This window comes from Muntiacus reevesi, chromosome 4 (assembly GCF_963930625.1).
Source record: "Muntiacus reevesi chromosome 4, mMunRee1.1, whole genome shotgun sequence".
Classification (NCBI taxonomy): Eukaryota; Metazoa; Chordata; class Mammalia; order Artiodactyla; family Cervidae; genus Muntiacus; species Muntiacus reevesi.
In genome coordinates, this window is record NC_089252.1 from 36,582,440 (window position 1) to 36,609,872 (window position 27,433).

The 27,433-nt window shown below is 42.1% G+C and overlaps 1 long non-coding RNA gene across 3 annotated transcripts in view; it reads right to left on the bottom strand.

Annotated features, from left to right (window-relative positions):
- LOC136167649 (uncharacterized) overlaps positions 1 to 10,187 on the bottom strand; it is a 353,367-nt gene extending 343,180 nt beyond the window's left edge. For 2 of the 3 annotated variants that reach the window (XR_010663100.1, XR_010663102.1), the window contains exons 1-2: positions 9,898 to 10,187; positions 7,502 to 7,588 (exon numbers count right to left, since the gene is read on the bottom strand). This is a non-coding gene — a long non-coding RNA (uncharacterized lncRNA). The remainder of the gene's footprint in view (positions 1 to 7,501; positions 7,589 to 9,897) is intronic. The other variant, XR_010663101.1, reaches the window with a different exon arrangement.
- Positions 10,188 to 27,433: the final 17,246 nt, after the last annotated feature.

The window sequence follows — 27,433 nt, forward strand, 5'->3', positions numbered from 1 at the left end:
CATATACACACTACTATATATAAAGCATATAAACAAGGATCTACTGTACAGGACAGGGAACTATACTCAATATCTTATAATAACCTATAATAGAAAAGAATCTAAAAAATAATATATATACACACACATATAGAACTGAATCACTTTGCTGTATGCCTGAAATTAACACACTATAAATCAACTTTGGGCTTCCCAGGTGGCACAGTGGTAAAGAACTCAACTACCAATGCAGGAGATGCAAGAGACATGGGTTCGATCCCTGGACCAGGAAGATCCCCTGGCATAAGAAATGGCAACCCACTCCAGGATTCTTGCCTGGGAAATTCCATGGACAGAAGAGCCCGGCAGGCTACAGTTCCCGGAGTGGCAAATAGTTGGACATGACTGAGCACACATATTATAATAAAAAAAAAATCAACTACATTTCAATAAAAATATTAAGAAAAAGAAACGGAGCTAAGCCATGAAGGGAGCCAGTTGTGCTTTCATGAATTTGTCCCACTCACATATCTGAGGACCAACCAACCATGATCCAGGTCTGTGCTCTGATGCAGGTCATGACTGCTGCTCTCCAGGTCTCAAGGTCAGAATTGGAGGAGTCTCACAATGACTCTGACAGGTCTTTAGAAAAGTAAATCTATATGCAAGTTGAATCAGAAGAAGGAGATCCCTTAGGCAAGAAGCTCCATTAGGAGACTTCTGAGCACTCCCAACAGAACATCAGGAAGTCTTGAAGCAGAGGACCAGGAGCAGAAGTCACATAGAAGTCACACACAGTGCTTCAAAGCCTAACTTCATGAGGGAGAAATTCAGACCAAGAGACGTTACATGCTGTGCCCAAATTTGGAAAGTGATTAAGGCCTTTATAAAATAATCTTTGATAAGAAAGTTTTGAAAAATAAATGTGAAAATAAAACTTTAATAGTCTACGAGATACAAAAGGGTGACACCTTTAGCACCTAGAATTGGCAAAAAGATTTCTTAAACAAGGTATCTATAAAATAAAGAGAAGAATCAATCTTCAATCAACACATATTGTTTAAGTTTTTAAAAGAATCTTTTCACCCAAACACATTCTAAAAATGAAAAGACAAGCCACTAGTTGGGAGAAGCCCATTGAAATGAGTTTCCTTTCATTTCTAGAATGAAATTACAGAAAATTAAAAAAAAAACAAACTTGGGTATCCAGAATACATAAATAACTCCCAGAAGTCTATGAATTTTTTTTTAACAGTGGGAGAGTGAACAGTATGTATGCCTATGCATTGCAAAGAAATCTGAATGTTAAGACACGGAAAAAAAGGTCAACATTATTAGCAGTCAGTCATTAAACACAGTCATTAACTGCACATTAAAACTATAAGGAGGTACAATTTCACATCCTAAAGACTGGCAAAAATAACATACATTAGCAAATGTTGACAATGATATAGGGGGAAAAAAAGGAGCTCCTTATAGATGGCTGGGTGGGAGGAGGATAAAACCCTTTTTGATAGGATTTTTCAACAGGCAAAACCCTTTTTGGTAATTTGGCATCATCTTCTAAATGGGATGGTACAAATCCACTCTCTGGCAATTCTCCTAAGAAGATACCCTAAGAAAAGGCTCCTGTGTTAGCACAGGGAGATGTGTGTATGATCCTGCATAGTGGCCTTGTTGGAAAATATCCAAAATGTCCATCAACAGAAGACTGATATGTTATTCACTACTTTTTTACACAATGCAATACCACAGGGTGGTAAAAAAAAAAAAAATGAGTAAGTAATATCTGCTCATATCAGTAGGCTTCCGTGGTGGCCATAGTAGTAAAGAATCCATCTGCTCATGCAGGAGACACAAGAGACATTGGTTAGATCCCTGGGTCGAGCAGATCCCCTGGAGGAGGACATGGCAACCCACTCCAGTATTCTTGCCTGGGAAATCCCACGGACAGATGAGCCCCGTGGTCTACCACCCACAGGGTTGCAAAGAGTTGGCATTGACTGAAGCAACTTAGCATGCAGGTATGCACACATATCAACAAAATATTAATCAATTAAAGTTGAGTAAAGACCACAAAGCCATAAAGAGCATGGTGCTTTTACACAGTTTTAAAACAGCAAAACAAGACAGTACTTGTAGGTACACACATACCGAGGAAAGCATGAGGAAATGCGTGGCAATGATAAACACAGAATTCAGTGTACGGGGTACCAGTGAGGGGAGACAGGCTTGGAGAGACTCAGAGTACCAGCAGTGTCCGCAGTGATTGGGAATATCAGTCTTTATAGTAATATTTAATTTTCTGTTGTTGCTGAAATATTTCACAATAATTGCCAACTAATAATAAAGAACTGTAGTTTGAGGCACAGGTATAAAGAAGATAGTCAAATATCACTTGAAAACTTTCCAATTTTTCACGCCTTCTTTTCTTTCTTTCTGACTTCCCCTGACCTGGGGCTCATCATTTATGCCTGAATTAACACAACAGCCCCCTAACACATCCCTCTATCCCAATCTGATGGCAAACTGATCTATTTCCATCCATCCCAGAGGTCACTTCTTCATGTCGCTGTCTATACAGAGTCCTTCAGTGCTCCTATCAACTCTAAACATTCCTGTATAGTCAGTAAGACCCTACAGAGTACATCTCTATTCTTTTCAATCAAATTCACCTCCAGGTCTCAGCAAAAGACACTAGAGAAGCTGGCGTAGCAAACCATCTCCCTGAGCCAGGGATCTGCCAAGCTGGCTTGCATTTCCACGTCTTTGTCACAGTTTTGCCTCATCCCTTCCTCCTACTTAACTCCTACCATCTAGGAACGTCCAGCTTAAGACCTTCCTCTTTAGGAAGCATTCTAAAACAATCCCACTCCTTTGGGTTTGATTTTCAGCTGCCCAAGGATTTGAACTAAATTTTGCACTTCGACAGTCTCTACCCTCATGAATGCATGGAAGATCATAGAATTTCATTTGCTTGTTTGCCTGTTCTTAGAAAGGCTACATCCTACATCTGCCATCGATCATCTAAATCTCTTGGGATCCTCAGCATCAAAGCAGAATATTTTAAATTATCGACCAAGTAAATGCAAATCTAGAAAAATGATGATGCATATTATAAAACCATGGGTCATGTCCCTGCTGAGTTTTACATGTCTTCACAGATCTTTAAGGCTGAACAGTGGTGTAACATCTAAAGCAGGGTACCAAGAGCAGGTTAGCATATCTGTGCTGTTGGTCCACACCCTCCATCATTCCAATACCTTGAAGTGTAGATCAAATATACTACATGCCTGGCCAGAAACTAGTATAAGTCATGAATATACCGAGAAGGCTGTGAACCCATACAATTTAAAAAGGTAGATTCCAACATCCCCTGTGATCAAGAACCCTCCTCCCACAGGTACTCTACCGATATTAGCAAGAAAGTCAGTTGTAACCACTTCTGCCCCCTCCCACTTCCTACCTCTCATCCCTGTGATCTGATTCAACTTATCAATCCTCAATGAACATTTGCATCCCTTCCACTGGCAAGCCCTCTGCTAGCCCTGTTATCCCTTGATCTTAAGGTCTCACAGAGATTGACAAACACATCAACTGAAAAATGGAATATAAATATGCATCTGACTTAGTGGAGACAGAGAAGGAATGTTCGATCCCGTGGGGTAAGGGGAGGGAAAAGAGCTTGTGCTTAGAATCAAAGGGCAGGGGTGGAATTCAACAAAGGCACTGGGGTGGTTAAGCTCTTCAAATGTTTTGTTTCGAGTAAGAAGGAGGAGAAAGGAGGAGGAGAGGAGGGTTTTTTTTGGGGGGGGTGGGGTGGGGTGGGGAGCAGGAGTTGTTTTGTATTGCTTTGTCTTTCTAACCCTTATCTCATTTTGGAAGCTCCCTCTGGTGACCAGAACACCAGGTATAATCACAGGAAACTTAGGATCAAAGAATGCAGAGTTTGAGATTGCAAGGAAGGCCACGCAAAAGTCATGTAATACTATGCTTGGAGCTACGGTCCTTACACCATTGGAATACAGACTTACCTGCACTCTTTATTCATTCATTTATTCACTCAACCAATGTCTACAGACCACTTACTAAGTTCCAAGGTGCTGTGCCAGGCATCAGTGATATTTCATGAATGGGCAATTCTTGTCTTGGCTCTCATGAAATACACAGCTCAGTGAGGAAGACAGTCGATCAGATAATCACAAAAGAAAAGGCATCAATATTTACTATAAAAGGACCATGATAAAAAGTATCAAGCACTGAAATTGCCTGCAACTGGAGGGCTTCATTGAGTCAATGACTTCTCAGCTGAAGTCTAGAGAAAGGAAATAATAATAAGAAACACATTCCTGGGAGTTCACACAGGAAACTTCTAAATGCATCAGTGCTTCAAGGTTCCCCTACAGTGGCTTCCCAGCTCCAAATGGGAAAGCTCATCCCAGTCTGAAACACTGAAAAGATGACTTGGCTTCTGCCTCAACATCTGCAAAAAGAGTTTCAAGCAGAGTAACTGCCCTGCCTTCTTGCTAGAGTAGTCTGATGAATCGTATCAAAGAAGAGCTGTTTGTAAAGTCTGAGACAAGATCAAAATGCCATTTTCCCCTCCAAAGGCAGCATGTGTTTTGCAAGGAAATCTCTGCAATATCTACCAGGGAAATTTCTAGTCCAGAAATAGACATCACACTGAGTTTCCACTGAAATTGAAACCCAAAAAGCAAGGATGCCCAAGGCAGGGGTTGTAATCTGCAGGTTACAGTGAGGGTTAATGCCAGTCCTCCTATCAGATATCCATAAACATTCTCCAGTAGTAGAATTAAAAGGCAAGTTACTCTAGCAGATGTTTTCAAATTAGCCAAAACCGTGTCAGGGAGTAAAATGAAGTGGCAGAGCTGGAAATGTGCCTGGAGAGGGAGAGACCTTCCCACAACCTGCCTGATGGAGCCACTATGAAATACCCCTGAGCTCTCCCGGTGCAGATGGGGGTGCGGGAGTGGAGAGCGAGGTCCCAGCACGAATCCTTCTCTCCTAATTACTCATCCATGGCTCCAACGAGACCACTGCTCTGCTGAATGCTAGGATATCCACACAGGATCAGGCAGCTCATACACTGCCAAACCACACTCTTCACACTTGCTTTTTAGGCTGCTGCCTAAAAATTCGACAAGAAATGTTGCGAGAAGATACAGAAATTGTCCATGATGACAGAAGAGCAAACTGTGATATGTGAATGTGAAAATGAACAGTTCAGTCTCGGGCAAATCTCAGGAGAAGGGATGGTGTGCATCTTCACAGGAGATCCAGGGCAGCGACACCTAGTTCACAGAAACCCCAAACAGGACAATGATGATCGCCCCCTAGGACCGCGTTTCTCCACGTGTCTATCTGAATCTCTGTGCTCACCTACCCAAGAGGAAAAAAGGCCCAAGAATCTGAGCCAAAAATCTGTGACTACATAATCCAGAGGGTTTCCTGCTTCCTGGGTGTGAGCTGGGCCCCCACGTGGGCTGTCACTCATTACCCAGTAATCACTACCTCCCACAGAAGGAGAAGACAATAAACACCATCCAGAAAAAATCTTAGGTCAATAGAAGCAGAGAATATCTCCAGCTTTTCATTGGTACACCAGCTGTCTGGCCCTACCACAGTCCAGAGTGAAAGATGTAACATTTCTGGGTCAGCGTATTTCATATGCAACACCAATCTCTGCACAATCACAGAGGGGAAGAAAAGTCCTCAAAGAAAAGCCACTCACCATGTTTAACCACCTTATAACCAAAATCCATTTTTTTTCTGTCCTCCACCACATGTTTTCCTTTTCAGGGTTACCAAAAGAAAAAAAGAAGTAGCAAATTATATAGGGCAGGAGGAGAAAGGGGCAACAGAGGACGAGATGGCTGGGTGGCATCACCAACTCAATGTGACATGACTTTGAGCAAACTCCAGGAGGTAGTAAAGGACAGGGAAACCTGGTCTGCTGCAGTCCATGGGGTTGCAAAGAGTTGGACATATATATATATATATATATATATATATATATATATATATATATATATATATATCAGGGCTTCCCAGGTGGTGCAGTGGTGAAGAGTCTGCCTGCCAGTGCAGAAGACACAAGAGACACGGGTTTGACCCCTGGATTGGGAAGATCTCCTGGAGAAGGGAGTGGCAACCCACTCCAGTATTCTTGCCTGGAGCATTCCATGAAGAGAAGAGCCTGGCAGGCTATGGTCCATAGGGTCACAAAGAGTTGGACACAACTGAAGCAACTGAGTGTACACACACACACACACACAAACATACATATGCTGTATGTATCAATGGTATATTATATATAGCTAATATGCATTTTGCCTAAGCCAAAGAGGTATGTGTTAGAAGAAAAGGAACTGGTAGCTGGTATCTCAAACAACGAGTTATCAGTGGGTGTTTAATAAAGAGGAAGACTGACAGTTCTAAATCCTCCCCTGTGCTAGAAGAACAGTTTAGACCTTCCTAGAAACCCCATCTTTGACAATTCCGGAGAGACCACACAGTGAAAGTCACCTTCATTGGGCAGTAACAGGAAGCAGGCTACACATGCCCTGTGATTAAAAAAAAAAAGGAAGAAGGTCAAAGAAGACATTACTCCTTTCTTTGAAAATGAAGAATTATAAGCCCCAAGAATCTTCTGGAAATAAAAGACAACACAAAACATTATGGGGTGCTTTTGAACCTCCAAGTGTATCAGCAACATAAAATTTTTAGAATTCTAGAAAATGGTCTTCTTGTGATTGTGTTTCTATAAAATAAAAATGTACAAAGAAAACAGCATCTCATAGACATAAGGCATAGACTGTAAGTGTGGGAGTCGAGGATTGGAGACAAGGGTTTCGATTTTTCCAAAGTCCTTTAATGATGCTCCTTTAACTGGGTAAAGGAGAAAAAGAAACAAAAGAACTTACAACTACCATCATTTCCTTAAATTAACCCAGGAGAGGCAAGCATGGTTTCTATAGAGATGAAATCTTCATGACAGTCTTCCAATGGAATGCCTCCTAAAAAGAGACAGATTATTCTGCATGGAGCAGAGCTGCTCTGATTAAAGGTAGAACAATTTGTGTGAATGATCCAGAAGACACCATCATGTGAATCTGACTCCGTCATAGAAAACTCACTATGAAAACACACATTTAGATGGCATTTTATTATTCTTTCTGAATCTGAAATAGTACATGAAATCAAAGTCAGAACGCTGAACCCTGTTTTCAGAAGTTGCTATTCAAAGAATATGTTACTTGTCTCACTGAGTTGTAGCAGGAACTATTACTAGGCTACAAATCTCTAAAGGAGTACTTAGTAAAACTCCATTTCCCTTCTTCACAATTTTGAATTTATACTTAAAAATTAATCAATCTAGACAGCTATGTGGAACAAAGGCATACATACCTAACAGAATTACATCAAAGAGCATGCAATTTGTATTTTCGAATCTGATTCAATAAAATACTTAAACTTAGACTTAGAAAGTAGAACAACTTACAGTTCAGTCTATGTCTCTGTATGGGCCACATGATATTTTGAGAAGGTGGTCTTGAATTCAACAATCACTCATATCAAGGTTTTAGTCCTGGCGGAACAAAGTTTATACTGAAGGAAAAATTACAGATGCTAAACAAAGAAAATTCCCCACAAGGAATACTCAAGTATTATTCCCCTCAAATCACAATTGCTAGTGTGTGATTTGAAGAGTTGTCAGAAAATGGCTCCATAATTTTTTAAAGAATCTGTTTACCAGTTCATTTTGCCAGTATTTATATCATCTATAATTTCTGAGACCAAATATTTTATTTGGCACACTAGCCTTAGATAGAAATATACAGGGAAACAGACAGATGTAATTTTCGAAATAGCCTGTATTTGAAGGCACTCAAGTCTCTTCTCATATAAGTAGCTAATAGTTTCTCTTAAGTGAGTCATTTAATAGTCATGGAATTTTAAATCTAGAACTAGGAATATTTCAAGGCAGTGACTTTACGGTAGCAACTTTAAACTGAACTAATACATCCAAGGAAATTATTAACAAGGCCATTGATACTAGACTTGTATGAACTTTTCCTGTTTCATGCCAGAATATGAATTTTCTGAACCAAGGGTAGCTTTTGTCAACCAATCGTTTAAACTTCATATGTTTTGCAAGATATTCGATATTTCTTTACGACTTTGGATTTCCTTTTTAAAAATGTAAGTAAAACTTTATCCTTTGACATTAGATAAATCAGGATACTTGTAACATCTCTTGCCTTCCGGTCATTTCCGTTCAAGTTGGGATAAAGACTGCCGCTATACATGCAAAATTACATAGCCAATAGAAAGTTGCTCCCTGAAGCCGAAATTCGGCTATAAATAACAGACAAAAGGCAGTTAACTCCTTCCTGGTGTTGTTTTTTTTTTTTTTTTTTTTTTTTTTTTTTTTTTTTTTTTTAAGATAATTTGCAAAATGTTTGCATTTGGTCCTAACATTGCTTTCCTGGCTCTGAACATTCCTCATCCCAGGGTTTGACTACAAGCCAGACTGATCCATCATCACTTTACAAAGCCATCTGCAAAGACTATAAAAGCTAAAGCTCCGTCTTCAATTGTTACTTTTATTATACACCTTTCATCACTGTAATTCCATAACTTCACGCGTTATGCTGGGGGGCGGGGGGCGGGGGAGACAGAGCAGCGATCTCTCAAGAACAGAACCAGCTCACCGTGTCAGGAGGGGACAGTTTCGCGAGTCCAGAAAGGAGATAACCTCTCCCTCTCGGTGGCGAGGGGCAGGGGTGGGTGGGGGCTGTCCTGGCCTTCTCCCCGCCTCAAACCCCCTCCCCTATCCGACAGAAAATTCCGCAGCCTCCTGACCAGGAGGGGAGGCGAGCCCGGGAACAGCGCCGGCACAGACACTGACTGCCTCCGGCACCTGAGCCGTCCCTTCCCAACCGCCTCCCGTGGCCACCGCACCAGGCGAGGCGCGCAGCCCTGCGGGCTGAATTTCCATTTTCGCGCCCCCCAGCCCCGAGGTCCAACCCCCGCAGCTGCGGCGGCCTCTCCAGGAAAGCGCAATTTTTTCCCTCCGGGCCCAGAGGAGGGGTCCCTGCCTGGTCCCGGCTCATCCAGGCTCGTTCAGTTCCTTGAACACCCGCGGCGCCGCGACTGGCCAGGAATTGGCCTCGGCCTCGGCCGCGGGTAGGGGGCGACTCTCCGGCGATCGCTCCCTAGGACCGCGTTTCTCCGCGTGTCTATCTGAATCTCTGTGTCTCCCTGTGTGCCTCTGTCTCTCTTTGTGTCTCTGCTTCTCTGGCTTTCTCTCTTTCTTGCTTGCTTGCGCGCGCACACACACACACACACATTCACACAGGGGAGGGGGCTGTCTCCACTTCCAAAGCCAAAATGTCACCCAGAAAACAAGTGCAACAACTTGCTTCGCCCACGACTCGGGAGCCGGTGGAGAAAGGCCCTGCAGCGAGCAGCCCCCTCCTCCCCGGCAAGGTGCACGGGGTTGGGGGCGGGGGGCGGGAAAGCGGCCCGTGGACGTGCCGGGGACGGCCATTCGGCTCCCCTCCCCCTCTGGGACCCCGTCGCAATTAGAAATCCGCTCCCCGGCCCGGGGGTGGGGTGTGGGGGGCGGTTAGTAGCGAGAACTGCACACCCGGAGAGGGGCGCGCCGGCCCCCGGCTCTCCAGGGGTCGCAGAAGTGCGCCCCAGGCGGCGGAAGGGGAAGGAGAAGCCGGCTAGCGGTCCGGGGAGCCCAGCCCGGAGTCCCTCCACCGGCAAGAGTAGCGGCGACCGCGCAACGGGGAAAAGCCACCGGGAACTCGGTGGTGGCGGCGGCCCGGGCTCCGGTGGCCCCGGCCGCGAGCGCACGCCCCAGCCCCCGGCGCAGCCCGGCGTTACCTTGCCGCTGCCCGCAGTCCGGCCCTCGCTCGCCGCGGCCGTCCGTCGGTTCCCGCGAGCTTCGGAGGCAGGACGAAAGAGATGTCCCCGTGGCTGGGACAGGCTCTCAGCGACGCGAGGCGAAGGACTCGAGAGAGGAGCCGAGGCGGCTGCGACCGCTCCCGCTGCGGATGCCGCCGATTCCCCGGGGCCGGAGATGTCGGAGAGGCCGGGTCCTCGGGATTGCGGCGCCCGGAGCGCAGCGCTCGCCTCTGGCGCGGAGGCTCAGTGGCGGGACGCGGAGGGCTGGGGCGGCGAGGCTGGGCTGGTCACCCGCCCCTGGGTGCATGTTAATACGGTGGGGAGGAGGAGTCCCGCGCTTCCTCCGCCCAACCGCCGGAGCCGGCAGGCGAGTGACGGCCGAGGCCCGAAGCCCGCGCTCCCACCCGCCCCGGCTACTACGGTGCGGCCACCAGTCCTGGCCCCGGCCCGGCACGTGCGCCCGGGCCGCGGGGAGGCGCCCGGCGTCCTGCGGGTGATGCCCGCTCCGCCTCCGGGCGGCAAGTGCGCTCACACAGGACGCAGAGGCCAGCCCCGCATCCCAGCGAAGGAACCGGGAGGCGGCCGCGCGTTGGTGGGCGTGCCCCGTGCGTTCCCCAGCGCTGCATCCGCGGAGAATGGAACCTGCTCCGCCTCACCTGCCAGCTCTGGTCCCCTGTTCTTATCAGGAGCGCTCCACACTTTCTTTCACAGGAGATCACGTAGGCGAGTAAAGGGTTTGCCCTTTTCTCTCCATCCTCGGGGTCCCTAGTAGAATCTTTGAAAACGCAATCGCCAGGGAGGAGCCCGGGTTGTGAACCTAGTCTAGACTCACCAGGACTGACGGTTCACACCCCGTGCCCTTACTTCCAAACAGCTATTCCTCAGAGCCTCGGTTTCCCCATCTGTACAACGAAGGCTCTTGGGGGCGGGAGGGGGTATTGTGGATTAGATTACACAATATATATTCCACCGATTTCTCTAGATATTTAGAGAAAACCAAAAGTAATTAGCAAAATGAATCCCTTTTCTTCCTGTCCTCTGATCTCAGTAAACGCTCAGCTCTCCATCTCAACTCCACTTGGAAGCCACGCCCATTCGCACAGGCTGAGGACCACAAGTCCACGAGCTCTGAAAGTAAAAAACATCCGTAAGGCTTCTAAGTAAGAATACAAATAAATATTCTGTGAATAGGTGAGATTTGGGTCAAAGAGAACGGAGTCAATCAATTAAGTGTTTATTGAGCTCCTGCTCAACCCACTTAAGTATTAGGTTCTGGATGATAAGAATTAAAATAGTGGTTAATCACCGTCTTCCGTTTTCCCTCTACTCAATAAAGAACGGGCAACTTCACGGAGAAGGTCTGTCCTTTGTTCTACGGCTTCCAGAGAGAACATTATGCCGGAGAGTATATAATCTTCTTTATGTAATTGTACCCATAAACTTAAAGCACAATATTTAGCATCTGCTTTGTGTGATATCTAATTATAAATATTAATAGAATATCCTTTTTAAAGAAAACACTTCTAAAAATGCAGAGAAGTGAAAAACAGTTTCCATAAAAATATGACTCAGATAAATAATCACTTTTCCACAATTTCACTGAGTGATTTTCCATTAAAGAGGGGAAAAAAATCTTTAAACCACTAAACACTCAAAGAAATGGAGGTAAATCCTCAGAATAGTAGTACCATGATTATAATGCTTTAACAAAGCTCAGAAGGATATTGGCAGCCAATTCCAGAGTGACTATGTAGGAGCATTTATTTTTCAAATAAGACTCCATTCAGTTCAGTTCAGTTGCTCAGTCATGTCCGATTCTCTGCGACCCCATGGACCCAGCACACCAGGCCTCCCCATCCATCACCAAGACGCCATGAAAACGCCAAATACTGACATAGGAAAAATAGCCTTCGTAATCTAGAGAGAGCAAACTACCTTGCATTCCCAGATTTGTAAGTATGTTTAATCCACAGAATTTTTAAAGTGGTCACATAAGAAGACCATTATAACTGTCAGGCCCTAAATCAAATTAGGTGACTTTAGTGAATAAATTTGCTTGAGCAGAAAATCAATTTTCCTACAAATTTCTTATGGTAGATTCAACCAGACAACAACAATATTTATATAACCCCGCTATTGTTAGGGCTTACTGACTGTTAGTGACAGAAACCTAACTTGGCAAACTGAAAAGGATTTATTGGAAAGATATTGAAAACTTTGCAGTCTTGAAACAGGCAGAGTTTGAGGCAATATTGTAGCTCTAGGAAGTTAGAAAGAGCAGTTTTGTTTAGTGTTGTAGTCAAAGAAATTTACAGTTTACAGTCAGTAAATGCAACTACTATTTTGAACCTCACATTACTGGAGCAAGATTCAAGTCACAGAGCAGAGCATTTGACTAGTCAAACTTCGATCAGGCACCAACTCCTTGACTGGTTCAAAAGAGGGGTAGTAAATATTTGGTTCTTTGATTTCCAGAATGAAAGGCAGGTACCTGGATTTTTCGTGTTTCCAAAACTACATATGATTGAAGGTAGTAATTCCTCAAAACAATTTATGGGAACTTTTAAGAAGGAGAATTTGATGCTGAGGTTGAAAAAAAATCAGTGTCTGTTACATTGTCTGGCTGTGAAGTTTACCCTGTAATGCTTAGTTATTTGGATATGAGCAATGATGCTGTACCAGTAAAACTGGAAGTTTGTTTCAGTTAAAGAATGCTATTTAATATTTCATGTATGGCCAGTTACCTTATTAATATAAGCATTCATTGCTGTTGTTGTTTTCGTTGCCAGACAAGTCTGACTCTCTGCAACCTCGTGGACTTTAGCCCACCAGGCTCTGCATCCGTGGGATTTCCCAGGCAAGAATACTGGAGTGGGTTGCCATTTCCTTCTCCAGGGGAGCTTTCCAACCCAGGAACTGAACCTGTGTCTCCTGCTTGACAGGCAGATTCTTTACCACTGAGCCACCTGGGAAGCCTAATAGAAGCATGAAAGTGTTAGTCATTCAGTGATGTCTACTCTTTGTGACCCCATGGACTGTAGCCCTCCAGGCTCCCCTGTCCATGGGATTTCCCAAGCAAGAATACTGGAGTGGATTGCCATTTCCTCCTTCAGGAAATCTTCTCCACCCAGGGATCGAACCATTGCAGGCAGATTCCTTAATGTCTGAAGCATAGTACCTATTATAAGAACTACTACTGGAAGCCAGGGTGAGCAGCTATGTTCATTTCTTGTCAAGGATAGTATAGTAGCTGTATTATAGTGGCCCTGGAAAGATGTCCATGTCCTAATCCCTGGAGCCAATGAATGTTATCTTACATGGAAATTTGCAGATGTGATTAAGTAAAGGGTTTTGAGATGGGAAGTTTATCCCAGATTACCTCAGTGGGCATAATACGATCCAAAAAAGCTCTTACAAGAGGAAAACAAGAAAGTCAAAGGCAGAAGAAACAGGTGGGATGATGGAAGCAGAGGTTGGAGAAATGCGTTTTGAAGACAGAGTAAGGAGGTCATGTGCAAAGGGATACAGAAGTTAAAAAAGTTAAAGATTCTCTCCTAGAGGCTCCAGAACTCATGCCAGGCTGCTAACATGTTGATTTTATCCTAAATCGATTTCCAATTTCCAGGACTGAAAGATAATAAATTCATGTTGTTTTAAGCCATCAAGTTTCTGTAACAGCAGCTGGAGGAAACAACTAATCCAACCCCAGGGAACATCCTTCCCAGAGCAGATGTTGTTAGCAGGTGGCATGAGAGCATTTTCTGTAGAAGAAACCCAGAAAGGTATAGCTACTCCTGAAGAAGATAGCTCAAAGGAGGCCAAGTCAGCAATAAGCTGGCAAAAGCAGGAAATGAGAAACCACAGACAGACAGGGCTCCTATTCAGGAGCTTCCGTTTCTATGGTTAAATCAATATGGTGGCACTCCCCCTAGACCACCACATGGTCAAACAGGTAAAATCCCATTAAAGTGAAAGAAGAAAAACTCAAAGGACAACATGAACAGTAATTGTGAAACACAAGTTTTCTTCTACACTAACAGGGCTTTCCTGGTGGCTCAGATGGTAAAGTTTTCTTCTACACTAACAAAGCATTCTCTCTGGCTCTCATGATTTTAAGTAATATTTAAATGGTGATTCCATATCTGTATCTTCAGCCTTGACCTCTCAGCTGGGTTTCATAGTTGGCCATCCAAAGACCTGCTACACACACCCACTTGCAACTTTCACTGGCACCCAGGTCCAAATTAATCTCATCACTCTCTGCTCTTTCTATCCAGACTTTTATTCCTTTTCCTGTTATATTCTATGGACTCATGGCATCTTATACCAAGTCATCAACACCAGAAATCTGTGAGTTAATCAAGACTTACACATGCACCAATCACCTAATTCATCACCCAACACTATTAACTTCTCCTACCATCTGAACTGATCTCTATTTTTAAAAAAATGTCTGTCTCTTCAAAAGTTTTTATTTGACTGTGTTAGACTTCCCAGGTGACACTCATGGTAAAGATCACATCTGCCAATGCAAAAGACACAAGAGACTCGGGCTTAATCCCTGAGTGGGGAAGATCCCCTGGAGGAAGAAATGGCAACCCACTCCAGTATTCTTGCCTGGAGAATCCCACAGATGAAGGAGCCTGGTGGGCTACAGTCCATAGGGCTGCAGAGTCAGACATGACTGATACAACTTAGCTCATGTTGGGTCTTAGTTGCAGCATGCAGAGATGATCTTTGTTGCATCATTCAGGCTCCAGAGTGCTCAGGCTCAGTCAACTGTGGTACGCAGCCCTTACTTGCCCTGCGGCACATGGGATCTTAGTTCCCTGATCAGAGATTAAGTCCGCATCGCCTGCATTGCAAGGTAGATTCTTAACCACTAGACCACCAGGGAAGTCCCCCATTTGAACTCATCTTGGAATCCCTCCTAAATTTCCACTTCTATTATATACTCCTTTTGTATATTATATATCTCTATAAGACTTGGTCATCTCACCTTGGGTTTTATCCTCTTTTCTCCTATGCAGATGACACCACCCTTACAGCAGAAAGTGAAGAAGAACTAAAGAGCCTCTTGATGAAGTGAAAGAGGAGAGTGAAAAAAATTGGCTTAATGCTCAACATTCAGAAAACTAAGATCATGGCATCTGGTCCCATGGCAAATAGATGGGGAAACAGTGGAAACAGTGGCAGACTTTATTTTTTGAGCTCCAAAATCACTGCAGATGGTGACTACAGCCATGAAATTAAAAGATGCTTACTCTAGGTTGTCTATGACCAAGCTAGACAGCATATTAAAAAGCAGAGACATTACTTTGCCAACAAAGGTCCATTTAGTGAAAGCTTTGGTTTTTCCAGTAGTCATGTATGGATGTGAGAGTTGGACTATAAAGAAAGCTGAGCACTGAAGAATTGATGCTTTTGAACTGTGGTGGTGGAGAAGACTCTTGAGAGTCCCTTGGACTGCAAGGAGATCCAACCAATCCATCCTAAAGAAAATCAGTCCTGAATATTCATTGGAAGGACTGATGTTGAAGTTGAAACACCAATATTTTGGCCACCTGATGCGAAAAACTGACTCATTTGAAAAGACCCTGATGCTGGGAAAGATTGAAGGGGGAGGAGAAGGGGATGACAGAGGATGAGATGGTTGGATGGCATCACTGACTCAATGGACATGGAGTTGAGTAAACTCCGGGAGTTGGTGATGGACAGGAAGGCCTGGCACTCTGCAGTCCATGGGATCACAAAGAGTCCCACACAACTGAACTGAACTGAACTCCTTTCTCCAAGTCTTGCCTCCTTTTCATCTCAGCAAAATGATCTTATAAAAATACAACTCAGACAACGTTACACCTATGGTTTAGTGCCTTATAAATCTATAAAGTTCAGTTCCTTGGAATGATATACAGGGCTCTCTATAAACTTGATTTTATCTCTGTCTTTGGCCTTCACTCTTATGATTTATACGTTATGCTTCAGTAAACCAGATTGCAGCTTATAATGCCATTCATGTAACATGCTCTGGAATATTTCTATAGCTTTCTCATACTGATCTTTCTGTCTTGCATGCCCTCTCTCTGTTTTTGCTGGCTAGTATTTATTTCTCCTTCAAGACTTTCTTCAGGGGACCTCATGCCTGAATCATCAGGTTGGATTAAGTCTTGCCCATGCTCATTGAACCTACTATCATCCTGGTTTGTATGACTTTATATTAAGTTTTTCAGGTTATCTGGGTTGTATTTTGAGACCAAGCTATTTCTATATGGATCCTCAACCTAGCATAGCAATTGCCTCTCAATAGAAAGTCAATGTATATTTGTGGGACTGAATTAACCTGAACGGCTTTGAGAATATTTTGTGATGTCCATATATATATTGATATAGGGTAGAGGAGCCCATGTGTGATGTAATATAACCTGTAGCCAAATTTTAAAACCCATCACTTGTCAGGTTTAATAAATTGAAAGCTTTCATTTTCCTGCTAAACGGATGCCAAAAACAAAAATTGAGCAAACACGTATGAAGACATTGTGTCTAGCTTTTCATTTTAAAAGCCATTCGCTGGTGAAGGGAAATGGCCTTGTTATCCTCAAATGGTTTTCAGTGAACATGTTTGCTTTATTTATTTCTTTATATTTGGCTGCGTTGGGTTTTCATTGCTGTGCGCAGACCTTCTCGAGTTGCGGCGAATGGAGGCTTCTCATGGCGGTGGCTTCTCTTGCTGTGGATCGCAGGTTCCAGGGTGCCCAAGATTCAGTAGGTGTGGTACCTGGGCTCAGTGTAGGCTTATCTGCCCTACACTATAGGGAATCTTCCCAACCCAGGGATCGAACCTGTGTCCTTTGTGTTGGCAGGTGGGTTCTCTACCACTGAGTCATCTGAGAAGCCTTAGTTTATGTTTTATTCAATATTTTTTTTTAATTAAAGGTATACAAGCTGGAAAACAACTAATTTAGCTTCTGTCCCAAGTCTTCTTTTTGTACCTGATCATTCTTGTTTACCTGGAGAAGGAAATGGCAGCCGTCTCCAGTATTCTTGCCTGGGAGATCCCATGGACCGGGGAGCTTGGCAGACTACCTACAGTCCATGCGGTAGCAAAGAGCTGGACACGAGTGAGCATACATGTACATGTTCTGATTTACACATTAATCTATACACACTGGGTCCCTTCCTGTCGCCTCCCCAACGCCCTCTTTTACTCTCACCCCCATTGCAATGTGGTGTGAGCCCTGTGTACTGCAAGCTGACCTTGTTCTGTAAAGGCGATACAGTTTTCCCAACAAGAAGACCCGTCGTCACTCCCCATTTTCTTGATCTGCTGCTTAGAATTGTATGCAGTGGCTACCTGATTTTTCAAAATTTCCGCTAGAAAGGATCATTATTTTACTATCTCCTGATTTTCCTTCTAGTTCTCTGCTCCCAAATCTTCCTACCACCTCTCCCAAGCTGCAATTATTGTGCCCCCAAGATGGTGGCTGAGGCCACAGGTGGGGGTGAGATCACTGAAGACAAAGGACCTTGGCTGGGACCCCGGGGAGTCGTGGCCATGCCCACTGGTGAAGGAGGAAGAGCCCGACATTAGAGGTGGGAAGAGACTCAGGAGAGCAGTGCCATGAGATGGGCAGTTCCGCAGAGACCAAAGAAGGAGAGCACTTTGGAGACAGGTTTTGGTGCTGAATTTCAAACCAGCGTATCTATACATGTAATACCTCCACCTGCAAGAAACATACAGACATCACAAATTCGATAGATACAAACCAAACGGTCCATCTTCCGTCCGGAATTAACTCTTTCCCACACAGTCTTCCCACTGATGGCCCCCTCTACCATAAACCCAAATACCAAAGCCAGAAATTTAGAAGTCATTCAGATACCCCTTCTCCCAGCTTATCGACTGACTCTATCTAATTAGTCACCAAGTTTTATCAAATTCCTAAAACAGTAAGTCATCTTACTCTATTGCTCGAAATTATTCAGTGCATCCTCCTTGTCAGACCTTCACAGTCTGATTCTTTCTTCATTAAATTATCAAGTTGATTTATTTGAGTGGGGTGGCTCTTCACATATTGGATTAAAAACTTTATTAAAATAAATTTTGATCAGTTTGGAAATTAAGATTTATAGTTAAGAATGAAAATGAGTGAATTCAAGAACAATAAATGCAAAAAAGAACATAGGTTCACCCATATATACAAGAGACTGCTAATATGTGTGTGTCTATATATGTATGTGTGTGTATATATATATATATATATATAGAGAGAGAGAGAGAGAGAGAGAGAGAAGACGCCCCTAGGCAAACTACATATCATCATATAGTAAAAGGAGGAGAAAGAATCAGAATATCGTGATAACAAAAAAATTACTATATTATGGTATACATTTTGAGAAAAGACACTACAGTTTGTTGTTGTTGTTTAGAAATACTATATTTAAGAGTTCCCTTTAAAACAATCCCAGTCTCTAAAATTTAACCAAAGAGATGAAAGACCTTACGCTGAAAACTATAAGACATTGAGAAAAGAAATCAAAGAAAACACAAATAAATGGAAAGAGTTTCTATGTTCATAGATTGGAAGAATTAATAAAATGTCCACACTGCCCAAACAATCTACTGATCCAATGTAATCCCTATCAAAATTCCAACAGCATTTTTTCCAGAAATGAAAATTCCCAGCACTTCTCCCATTTTTGAGCCACTCTTCTATGTCAGTTCTATACAATTGCTTGTAACTTTAAAAGATATAGTTTTTAAAGTATTCAATATTCTGCTAATTTGATCTTGAATTGTAAGTGTCAAGTATTCTGTTTAGGGGGGTTTTATGTTTTATTATACCTTGTTGAAAAGAAAAAATTGTACATTTTTAGAATGTTTTTATGAATAAATTGATTGTACTGAAACTAAAAATTAAATTTAAAAAAAAGAAATAGAAAAACCAATCCTAAAATTTATATGGAATCACAAAAAACCCTGAATAGCCAAAGCAATCTTGAGGAGTGAAGGGTTTGGACCCCACATCTATCAATCCAACATTTAAAAAAAATTGATTTGATTGATGTATAGTTGGTTTACAGTGTTGTGTTCATTTCTACAAATGTATAGCAAAGTTATCCAATTATACATATATAGGTATACTTATAATTTTTATTTTATATTAGGGTATAGGTGATTTAGAATATTGTGTGAGTTTCAGGTATACGACAGAGTGATTCAGTTATATATGTACATATATATCACTCCAACATTAAGACAACCACTGGGAAAGAAGGCCTCTAAAACACCTAGCTTTGAAAGCCAACAGGCTTGTGTCCAGGGACCCACAAGAAGATGGCAAAGAAAATTCCTGACAGGCACCCGGCCTATCACCCTGAGGGCTCAGCACTGAGGAAGCAGGAAAATCACCCATTTCCCAGTCTTTCTCTTATAAAGGTTATCTACACTCTTTAAAAACTGCTGCCTGAGGGCCAGGCTTCTGATTCAGCAGTTACTAAGGGCTGGCTGTGGTCCTCCCCCCAGGCCAGGGAAGCCAGCGGACACCTCTTGTACTTCTTCCCTCCAACCTGCTCCGGCAACACCAGCAAGGTGCCAGTGTCTCCAAGGAAGGAGTTTGGATACATGTCTGTGACTCCAGCTTTCATGGCTGTCACCCGAGGGGGTGGCCTGGATTTCCTGGCCCTGATAGTCAATGGGGCTTGTATTCACTGGTCCCCTAGGATTCCAGCAAACAAAGAAGCAGTTCCTAATGAGCCTGAGAGCATCCCCACCCCACGGCTCTAGACCTCAGCCCACAAAGAGGAAGCAGGCAAAAAGGCCCGTCCCAGTCTCTCTGGAAGACTTACACTACAGTCTTCCCAGCTGCTGCCGAAGGGTCCAGCTTCCAGTCAGCCTGCATCGAGTGCAGACTGCCAGCCTCCCCTTTAGGACAGAGATAGACCCTGGCACAGCCCCGACAACTGGGGGCCACTAAGAACAAAGGAGGAGGCTCGGAAATCACCAGAGTTTGAGAGACAGCTCTGAGGTTGTGCCAGGCTGATAGAAGCCCTATTAGCGATATCCGAGGTATAGAAGCAACTTGAATGCCCATCCACAGAAGGATGGATGAGGTGTGGTACAGATACACCATGGAACATCATGCAGCCTTTAAAAAGGAGATCCTGCCATTTGCCACACCAAGGATGAAACTGCAGGGCTTACACTAAGTGAAATAAGCCAGAGAGAGAATGAAAAAATATTTCATGGTATCACTTATATGTGGAATCACTTTTAAAAAAGAGGTCAAACTCATAGAAACAGAGTAGAAAAGTGATTGTCAGGAGCTGTGAGGTGGAAGAAATCGAGAGAAGTTGATAAAAGGGAACAAAATTTCATCTATACAATGATTAAGATCTGAGGATCTAATGCATTGGATTGGCCAAAAATTTGTTTGGGTTTTTCCATAAGATATCACAAATAACCGAAATGAACCTTAGGGCCAACCCAGTATTTTGTGGTGGCTATACCACAGTAGTTAATACCACTATTATGTATACTAACTGAAATTTGCTGAAAGTAGAACTGAAATATTCTCACCAAATAAATAAATAAAATGAATAATATGTGAGGTGATGGATGTGTTAATTAATCCAATGTGAGGGATCCTTTCACAATGTACATTTGTGTCAAGTCCTCATGATGTGTACTTTGAATATCTTACCATTTATTTGCCAATTATACCTCAATAAAGCTGAAAAAATAGTTCTCCCTTAAGTATTTTAATTGAGCAAGACTGTTTACCCTTTCGAGATATTGCTTATAATTATGTATCTTCTAATTTCTCCAGAGACATAAATGCTTTTGACATACTACATTAAGTAAAATTGTTTAAAAACAAATAATAGGATCAGAATTTGACCTTTAATTTTACATGCAAAATATCCAGTCAACTGAAAGAATACATCATTACATTATCAGTCTCAATAATTCTTTTTTGCATTACACTTAATTTGACTGCTTTTTTCAACTCCATTTCTTATTTAAAATTTTCACATAAAGATAGATATGAACTTGATATGTCTGGAGGGAAAATGTCATTTTAAACATTGTCTCTGTTTCAGAGAATCTAGATTAAAGAATGATTTATAAAGTTGAAATGACCTCAAATTAGCACAAACCAGCAGGTAAACCAGCAAAGAGCATACACACTTTTGCAGAATTGTTTTGCTTTTATTGCTGTGTTCAAAAGCAAAACATCTTCCGTTTTTAGTGAAAGAATGTGTAATTTAAGGAAAGTCAGCAATAAATTCCTAGTGATCATGTGGATAGCTGAATAAATTACATGCGAAAAATTCTGTAAATAAGCCATATTCTCTCGAGAATCAGTTTCTGTAGATACAAATTTGTCATAGGATAAAATTTACTGAATCTTCAGAAGCATAGCTCCCAGACAGGCATTATTAATATTGATATGTCCATTTTAAAATATCTTAAGACACATTTTAAAATATGGTGAGCATACATTCATCTCTGGGAAGCTACAAAAATTGCAGTAGATTTCCTAGATGTTAAACTTCTGTGTGGAGTGTTAGACGCTCAGTCGTGTCAAATTCTTTGTGACCCCATGGACTGTAGCCTGCCAGGTTTCTCTGTCCAGGGGATTCTCCAAACAAGAATACTGAAGTAGGCTGCCACTTCCTTCTCTAGGGGTCTGTGTCTAATATTAATTTCTTCAAAAAATATCAGTCATAGTCTGTTTTTACTATACTCAACTTCAGAATACTTGAAGGAAAAAAAAAAAAAAAAGATATGCCTCTGTCCTTAAGAATCTGTTGTTTGAGTTCCTAAATCGTGTCCACCTCTTTTGTGATCCCATGGCCAGGCTCCTCTGTCCTTGGGATTTTCCAAGCATGAATACTGGAACAGATTGCCATTTCCTTCTCCAGGGGATTTTCCCAACCCAGGGATCGAATCCCCATCTCCTGCATTGGCAGGTGAGTTCCTTACCACTGAGCCACCAGGGAAGCCCATCCTTAAGAATGCTTCACTCTAAAATAGAAATTAATGAAGTAATATTGACAGAACGCAGAGTTTGATGCTTGTTGGAAAGTTGGCATTCAAGAAATTGTAGTTGATGACATCCTTAGGGATGATGACTATTATAATTTTGTAAGCATTAGTATTTAGAGTCATAATGAATCACTTAAGAATTCACATATCAGTAACCTTAACTCTGAACTATAACCCTGACCTAAGCTCTATAAAACAAATGGGTATTACTAAGACTATATCCTAGAGTTCATTTGAATATTTTTCAGACTTTCTTTCTTGATCTGCACAGGGAAAATGGCAGAAACATGCTAGCTGCTCACCAAAATTTGGTTTTCACTTCTTTCTAGGCTATGGCCGTAAGACTGTGTCCTGGTGAATGATATATGCTACTTCAAAACTTGGGCCACAGAAACCTATCAAAATATCTTGCACTTACTCTTTCTGCATATAAACAATCTGCCTGCAATGCAGGATTCCCCAGTTTGTTTCTTGGGTTGGGAAGATCCGCTGGAGAAGGGATAGGCTACCCACTCCAGTATTCTTGGGCTTCCCTCGTGGCTTAGCTGATAAAGAATCCACCTGCAATGCGGGAGACCTGAGTTCGATCCCTGGGTTGGGAAAATCCCCTCGAGAAGGGAACTCCAGTATTCTGGCCTGAATAATTCCATAGACTGTATAGTCCATGGGGTCATAAAGAGTCAGATACAACTGAGCAGCTTTCACTTTTCACTTTCAGCTGTATATTGATGCTTGCAGTGTGTCTTTTACTGTAGGTCAAAGACCCCAAAAAGCTTCCCTGATCCACCTACTCTCTGCTACCAATTTGACATTACATGAACAATAAGTAAATTTCCATTTCACTTAGCTATTGAGATTTGGGGGCTTTAACAGCTATAGAATTAGAGTTAATTCGTCTAAAACAACAACTGTGTGCATGTTAAATCAGTCATGTCTGACTCTTTGTGACCCTAGGGACTGTAGCCTGCCAGGCTCCTCTGTCCATGAGATTCTCCAGACAAGAATATTGAAGTGGATTGCCATACCCTTCTTCATGGGATCTTTCCGACCCAGAGATCAAACCTACATCTGTCTCCTGCATCAGCAGGGGGGTTCTTTACCACCAGCATCACCTGGGAAGCCCCAGTACAATGAATAAAGGAATGCAAAAATCCAAAGTGTCTGGCCAGTGGTAAAGAATCTGCCTGCCAATGCTGGAGACTCAGGTTCTATCCCTGGGTTGGGAAGATCCCCTGGAGAAGTAAATGGCAACCCACTCCAGTATTCTTACCTGGAAAATCCCATGGAGAGAGGAGTCTGGTGGGCTACAGCCGATGGGGTTGCAAGAGTCGAACATGACTTAGCGACTACACCACCACCAAGAGAAGAGTAACAAGGTGGCCAGAAAAAGAACCTCAGAAAATTTAGACTTCAGCACAGTTCCTGATACTACAAAGGCATTCAGACAGAGATTTTAGGTGAATATTTTCTGTTTCAAAGCTCAGCTCTTCGGGTTTTATTTCACAGCATAACACCTTTGACTCTTCGCTTGCAGGGCAGTACTCAACTCTTCAACACCCTTGAGAAACAAGAGGGTCAAGTTTTGAAGGTGCGAAAGTGTTGGCTGGCTCTGTTATACGCTCACACACAGTCAGTACAGCACAAGGAAGGCCACCAACTCAGCCTCCGTGAGCGAGATGCAGTGAGCTGTGATGGAGCTGGCGGTAGGGAGCTGCTGCTCAAATAAAGTCCTGGAAAATATTCATCCTGCGTGCTCTTGAAATCAGTAACAGGAAAATGCAGGGAAATAGAAAACGAAGAATTGGAAGAATAAACTGAAGGAAAGGGGGCGTTTTGATGACCCTTTGGTTCCTAACATGATCTTGGTAGGATCATGAAGCATGACAATCAGAGGGAAGCCCATTTCTGACAGTCATACCTTAGCCTAAAGAAAAATGGAGCAGATTTGATCATTTTAATGAGTTTAAGTTATCTTGGTAGAATTTTTTTGCCTTTTTTTGGGGAGGGTGAAAGTGGGAATATATTTCTGATTTCGCCTTTACAATGTGCCTGAGAAATGTGCTATTTTTTAAACAAATAATGTTCCACTGAGGAGAACTTCACAAAGACCAGATTTGGTTTTTAAAAATTCTATTCTTTCAAGAGCCAATACACTTATAAAAAGTGCTTGAAGGTCACAGTAATGTTACATTTCTAGAAGACTTTTTGAATGTTTACTCTTATTTTTGGTATTCATCTCCCCGCAGACCAATGACAAATATTTAGCAAACCAGCTCCAGTCCACTGTCTTATTAGAGAAGCTGAGAAAGAGAATCAAGTGTCAAGGGTTTAGTCATCTATATATTATAGGTCAAGTGGTCCACCCCAGTGCACAGAGGAGGCCATGTAACCTGGGACACCATCTAGAATCTCAGCTATTTCTGCTTTTAGTATTCCTCTAATGACAATCAGGCACCACTAAATTATTTAAGGTCACTTGTCTTTGAGTCATAGGCTTCCCCTTGTCCCTCCTCAGATAATCAGTCTGTCAACCTTAGAGCCTTGACAGGATGGGAATGGAACTGGCTTCCTCTAGGACTTTGGTCTTCTGTATCATTGCTGGTGTGTTTCAAATGTGGCTGGAGACACAGTTATGAAGAGTTTTCCATTGGCTGGTCCAAGAAATGTCTAGTCAGTATCCTCTCCTCAGAGGCAGTAGTTACCTACAGAATACTTTTCCTTTCTTTTTAGAAGGGGCTTCATGACAAGGGATAAGGGTTCCAAAGGCATGAACAAATGAAAGAGCTATTCATTTCCGGGGAGTTCTAGGTCTTTGTGCTTGAAAATCACTGGCTTTGGGGAAATCCTAAAATCGAGATTGGGTAAGAACTAGAGTGAAAGTCTTGTGATGAGATTTAAGTAGAAGGTGGCAATGGATGACTGTGAGACGTCGTAAGTTAATATACATAATGACACTGGGCAAACCTTCCACCTTCCTCCTACTGTGCACCCACACTGGGCAGATGTATGAGTCTAGAGATGGACACACAGTCACGCTGCACCATCTCTGAAAAGATGCTGAAGATCACTAAGCATGGTTGGTCCCTGCTTCATTGACTCAGTCCATCGGAACCATTTCGGATCTTAATTGCCTTGTTTATGTTTTTGTCAAAACTCAAAGAATTATACACCAAATTCAATTATATTGTGTGAGAATTAAAATGATAACACCAAAAACAGTGAAGAGAAAGACAAGAAACACATAAGCTATCGGATTTGGTTAAAAACTACAAATAAAATATTAAGGATCCATAGAATTCATAAAAAGATGGGTCATAAGAAATTCACACATACATACATTCCTGTAAAATCTCAACACTAAGAATAAACAAATTTAAGTCTAAGAGAGACACGCACAGAGAGAGAGAATATAAAACTTCAAAAGCCATTAAGATCCCACTGATGGAAGATTTATAAAAAATAATATATAATTCTCTACTGATCAATCTGTCACGAGTATAAATAAAGACAGTATGCCATAATGTGTGTACGTGCAGGCTCAGTTGCCTTAGCTGTAATTTGACTCTTTGCGACCCGGTGGACTGTAGCCCACCAGACTCCTCTGTCCATGGGATTCTCCAGGCAAGAATACTAGAGTGGGTTGCCATGCCCTCCTCCAGGGCATCTTTCCAAGCCAGGAATTGAACTCATGTCTCCCATGTCTCCTGCAATGCACATGACTTCTTTACCACTAAGCCGCAGGAGAAGCCCATTAGCCATAACCACAGCTTAAAAGAACTGTATTGAAACATAGTTGATTTACTTTCATATATATATATATGAAATATATATATATTCTCTTTAGATTCTCTTCCATTATGCTATTATAAGATACTGAGTATAGTTCCTTGTGATATACAGTAGGCCCTTACTGTTTATTTTATATATAATAATGTGGTATCTGTTAGGCCCAAACTCCTAATTTATCCCTCCCTCACGCTTCATAACCATAAGTTTGTTTTCTATGTGTGTGAATCTGTTTTTGTTTTCTAAATATATTCATTTGTATCCTTTTATAAAATTCCATATACAAGCAATATCACATGGTATATGTCTTTCTCTGTCTGACTTACTTCACTCAGGATGGCAGTCTCTAGGCCCATCCATATTGCTGTAAATGGCATTATTTCATTCTCTTTTATGGCTGAATAATATTCTGCTATGTATACATACCACATCTTCTTTATGCATTCATCTGCCGAGGGACCCAGGTTGTTTCCATGCCCTGGCTTTTGTAAATAGTGTTGTTATGAACACTGGGGAGCATGTATCTTTTCAAATTATAGTTTTCTTTAGTTATATGCCCAGGGGTGGAATTTTGGGATCATATGTTGACTCTAGTTTTTTAAGGAATCTTCTTTCTGTTTAATTTTGATGTCCTCATTCTGAGGAAATTTCCTGAGGTTCTACTCCTTAGGTAAAACAAGGGTAAAAATCAAGGAAGAGGAACACTGAAATTGTGTTGGGAATTCAGCAAAACAAACACTGCAATGACTTTCTTTTAATAATCCTAGAAAGCAATTGGATCAAATTAAGTCCTTAAGACAATGACCTTCAAGAAGAATATCTTTTAAAAGAAAGGGTTACATTCCAAACAATAAATGAAATAATAGGAAACTGGAGATTCTCGTGTTGTGTTGAAGAACTATTGTTGTTGTTCAGTCACTAAGTCATGTCTGACTCTTTGTGACCTCATGATTTGCAGCACACCATGCTTCCCTGTCCTTCACTATCTCTTGGAGTTTGCTCAAACTCATGTCCACTGAGTCAGTGATGCCATCCAACCATCTCATCCTCAGCCATCCCCTTCTCCTCTTGCCCCCAGAAGTATTTATTCTCTCAGCCACAAAAAATGTAGGGAAAATTAAAAATTCTTAAAAAAAAAAAAAAAAGGTTATGCTAAGAATTCATGGTGAATTCATGAAACAAAATTAAATAAGGCAGGATTTCAGGCAACTTAAGAAGTATATAAAAAGTCCATTTGGGGGGGCGGATTTGAGAAACATTCTTCTCAAATGTTCCTGAGTATGTGACATTGGACTTGAAGAGATTAAAATGGTATCCTAGATCAGAGTGTTCTTTCTTGGGCAGTAGTCACACAGCTGTCATTATGTAAGTGCTATTTATTGAGTTTCAAATAATCAGCTTACACAATAGATAAGTATGTATATCATTGGTATTGCCATTGTAAAGATAAAGCTATGCCTGACAGAATTTAGAAGGTGGAAGTAAGGAAGATGAGAAGTATAATTTGAAGAGCTGGTATCTTCAACTGGAGGAGAGACTGTCAGAAAGTAATAGATGAAGATTACAAAATTAAGCAATGACCAAACGAAAATACAGGCAAATCTTGGACATAAGGTAGTTCAATTCCAAATTAACTACAACAATTAAGCAAATATCACAATAGAGTCACATGAATTTTTT